Source organism: Scomber scombrus, chromosome 2, assembly GCF_963691925.1.
Source record: "Scomber scombrus chromosome 2, fScoSco1.1, whole genome shotgun sequence".
Taxonomy (NCBI): Eukaryota; Metazoa; Chordata; class Actinopteri; order Scombriformes; family Scombridae; genus Scomber; species Scomber scombrus.
The window spans coordinates 17,667,616-17,672,413 of record NC_084971.1 but is presented as its reverse complement, the minus strand read 5'-3'; positions in this window follow the sequence as shown (position 1 = coordinate 17,672,413).

The following is a 4,798-nucleotide window of genomic DNA, read 5'->3' as shown; positions in this document are numbered from 1 at the left end:
ACATTGTGCACATTTTAACCTGTTTTTGTGATTGTGTTGGTATTCCAGGATTTGTTTCCTGCAGTCAGGATCAGTCTTCTGGATCAGAATTGGAGGTTACAGTCAGACCAGGAGACAACATCACTCTCTACTGTGATTGCCAATTATCATCTGGAGTATACATAGTGTGGTACAGGAATTGTTCTCATGAGAACCAGCCTTCTCTTGTTCTTAAAACCAAATATGAGCCAAGCAGAGACACTACAAACATTCTGAATCCATTCCCTCGATTTCATTTAGTGAAGAACCAATCTTCGGAATCCTATGACCTGCTCATCATGAACATCACTGATTCAGATGAGGGCTTCTACTACTGTGGAACTGAACAGACCGAGGTGGAGGATAAGAGCAAAATTTCTCAGAGAAATATTTACACTTATGGAAATGCCACAAGGATCATAGTCAGTAAGTAGACTCATCTGACTTCTCTATATGTGTGAATTTTCTACACAGTAAATCTAATCATGTCACCAACTAATTACAATGCGTGAAGAAAATGTGGATTTACACTATTGTGGACATTTGAAAAATAAAAAGTAAGTGAGTCTTCATGATGTCACAGTCACATACAAAATATATTAACTCCATCATCCTTAGCTGGCCATGAGGTTGAACAAAAACAACAATTGCCAATCTGGAAGGAAATGCTGTTTAATTGTACAAAGGATTTCTGCCAAATCAGAGATCTCTTAGATCTGAAGTGTTATGAGTCATGCTGAATATAAACCCTTATTTTCTACATTTAATTTCATGCAGAGGGAGTTTTTTTGGATAATTTTCCATATACAGATGATGGACTTGATCAGGGAAAACGATTGCACTTACTGTTGATATTTTCGAACAGTGGTGGTAAAAAATCAGAGTTCTGACTTCAGCACATATTCTGCCATCAATATTTCAGGGGTGTGAAGGACCAAACAAGTTGGTATCAAACTACCAACACACACAGTATTTAGTTTTCTGACCTCTGCTGAAACATAGGAATTTATTTTCTTTTTCTTTTTTTAACTGTAAATCAATATGAAACTATAGTCTCAAAAGAGTTGTTTTTTTAACCATTTAATCAACCGTTCTCTGTTGTAGCTTGTTTTTGTTTTAGTCACAGAGACACTTGATTTCAAACAATTAAACTTGACCTTTAACCCCTGAAGCAGATTGTTAAGGGTGGTTTACTTTCTCATGCAATTATCCAGGTTTATATTTATATTCTATAGCTCTACTTAAATATCTTTGCATGATTTATTTAAAAAAAACTCCTTCTGCAGGTTGTCAGTTCAGCCTCTGTCTGAAACAGGCTATTTTAGCTGCTGTCTCTTCAAGGCCGCAATAAGCCCAATATGTTCTGATGTTAGCTCCTGGAAGCTTTACTCGAGAGGGAAACTCCATACATGTTTGAGCACAAATCTGATTCAAAAAATGTAAGCGGACAACTTAAACAACCCATGGAAAAACCTCATCAACAAAGACTACAGAACAGACAGCAGAATGTGGGTACGAGATAAGATGTAGAGATAAGTTTATTTTCTAAACCCTGCTATTAAGACCACACTCTTCATCACTGTGAGCATATGCTTGACGTTAAACAGGAAGCAGACTATGTATGTAAACAGGTGTGTGCTGGGACAAGGAGGTGATTGGTTCACCAACTCCTTCACTTGATTGGCTCCTTTTGGGTAATGACCCACTTTAGGAGGTAGCATTGTCACTGCACAGTAGCAAAAACGTATCTCCCTCCGCTCCTCACTGGTCACATTTATTGCATCCTCACTTTGATTACATGTAACCTTTATTCTGCCCTGAAGTAAAAATAGCTTGATATAGTTGTATTAATATAGAGTAGACAAGAGAGATCTGCACTCTAAAAATAGCTCCTGTTAAAAGGAATTTATTTGCAATAGTGTGACAAAACATCATCAGGTCGGATCTCTCTTCTCTACTAAGTATTTTTGATCCAGCACCTATCCTAGATGGTGTATGATATGCCTTTCTGTATTTACCATTTATCATTGTACTTTTATCATATCACATTGTAGACAGAGGATACTATTTCACTGTCAATCTTACTATCATGACTTTGTCTTTTTTGTTGTTGACTGTTTCTAATTGGTTTGACATTGTTAAGTGACATTAGCCACATTATATATGGGTGTGTTGCTTTCATACTACTTGTATGTTTGTATGTTTACAACAAAGCAGATGTATCTTGTGCAGGTGTGTGTGTGTTTCTTTCTTCACAAATGTCACAAATAAATGTATCAGCTTTACAAAAACTTGAGATAAAAAGCCTGTTTCTTGTTGTTGATTACAATTAGCTTTTTTTTATAATCGATCTGTTACATTAAAAATGGCAGTGATAATCATTTGTCTGTATCACTACGTTTTAAGAGGATTTACTGTTAGCCATCATCCTCAACCCCCTTTTTATACAGTTCAAAGTATTTGTAATGTTGCGGCTGATTCTGCCTAGAGAGTAAGACTCAAAGTAATGAATGTGTTTCATGGATGCTTTTTCCTTCTTTATTACATGTATTACCAACTGGTTTGCAGATTCAAAGATGTTAACAGATCATAAAGGGTTAACAGTGATGTTAACCTCAACCATCATGTCGCCTGCTGAAATGAGTAAGGCTCACAGGAAACCCATACTGACAGCCCGTTATGCAACAGCAGACTTCAACATGCAGATGGACAAAAGCTGCTATTTAGTGGTCTGTTGAAAGTGTTGGTGCACAACCTTACTGTGTGTTTTTTTCCATCTCATTTTAATTTTATTTGCAGTTTTGTTTTACTTCGAATAATTACCAAAATGAAATGAAAGATATAAATTAAAACATGCATTATATAAGTCTACTGTAAAGATGGTTATGAAATGTTCCCATGGTACTGGTCTACACTGACTAAAAGAAAGTGGTCTGCAGTGTATTGGAGGTGTGAATGCTGCTATTTTAGCTACAGGAAATGCTGGTTACCGTCATGGGCTACAGTATCTCCAATAACTCCATCAAACCTTATCAACAAAATACATTGTTGGTCCAGTGTGACACATACAAGATTTTTTCTGATATTTCCTGTTCCTGTTAGGGGAACATCATTTGTATGTGCCTCACAAACCTAAAATATGTCCTGTTTTAAGGTTAGCAGACCTTCACTTTCATTTTCAAGGGTACAATAATGACACCATGGTGAATGTAAGGTGATGATAGTAGTATAAACAGCAATCTGCTGCGTTACAACCACTAGGATTCTCTCATTTGAATGTTTGTATCTTGTTTTTGGGGACATAAAATACTGATCCTGTCTTTTTCTTGTGAGGACAGTTGTTAGATATGTGAAATAATACACCTAAAAGACCACCGCAGGAGGTTTTATACCTAAGACAATCTAAACAATATGATTTTTGTAGCTACATCATAAATTCTGAAACAACTGTAACTTTTATATTATAACCAATAATAAATATAAATAAAATGATCTTGCAGCATTGGTTCTTACCTATAGACTGACTAAGGACACCCTGGACCTGGTGTGCTGTGTTGGCTTAAGCCCCTCCCATCTCTACTGCACGGATCCAGCTGTCTCCGACCACCAAGCCATCCTGTTCTCTGTCCCAGTGTCCCTCCCTAAGCAGCCTACAAAAAGGTATATCACATACAGGAACACAAAGCGTGTGTGTATACCTACGCTGGCTAACACCCTAGCTGCCAACCTCGCTATCCACCCCTCTAACTGCACTGCTGACGGCTTGGTGGAACACTATAACAGCGCCCTCGCCCTCAGCCTGGACTCTGTTGCTCCACTCACCACCAAACTGGTCTCCTACACCCGCCCCGCTCCCTGGTTCACCCCAGAGCTGCGGAGGCTTAAGTCCACGGGGCGCCGGCTTGAGAGGCTTCACAAAAGATCCGGCCTCACTGTCCACCTCGAAGCCTACAGAGACCACATCCAGTGCTACAAAGAGGCTCTCACCCAGGCAAAAACAGTCCATTACTCCACACTTATTAACAGCCAACAAAAGCATCCGAAAATGCTTTTCTCCACCATCAACCGCCTTCTTGACCCTCCCGACGCTCCACAACCCTCCGACGCCGCTGACCTCTGCTCCAGGTTCCTGGACTTTTTCCACCAGAAAGTGGCCACCATCCACCAGCAGCTCCAGGCATCTACACCCTCCCCGCCGGCCACACTACCTCGGCAGGACATGTACCATCCTTCTGCCTGCCCACCACAGCGCCGCCTCTCCACCTTCTCCCTGCTGGATGCTGATCAAGTCCTCAACCTCTTGACCAAAGCCAGGACTTCATCCTGCAGTCTGGATCCACTACCCACGACCCTGGTGAAGGCCTGTCTCCCCACCATCTGCCCCCCGGTGGTTGACATCATCAACGCCTCACTTGGCTCTGGTGTGGTACCCTCCAGCTTTAAGTTGGCAGCCGTGACCCCAACACTCAAAAAGACAGGCCTGGACCCAGATGACCCCAACAACTACCGTCCGATCTCCAACCTTCCGTTCCTGAGCAAGATCTTGGAAAGAGCAGTGGCTGCCCAGCTACATCATCACATGTCCCACCATGAGCTCTTTGAACCTCTCCAATCGGGCTTCAGACCCCATCATAGCACCGAAACCGCCCTCATCAAAATAACAAACGACCTCCTGATTGCTGCAGACAACGGCCTTGTTTCCATCCTCATCCTCCTTGACCTCTCTGCTGCCTTCGATACCATCTCCCACTCCATCCTGCTCTCCCGTCTCTCTGAGCTC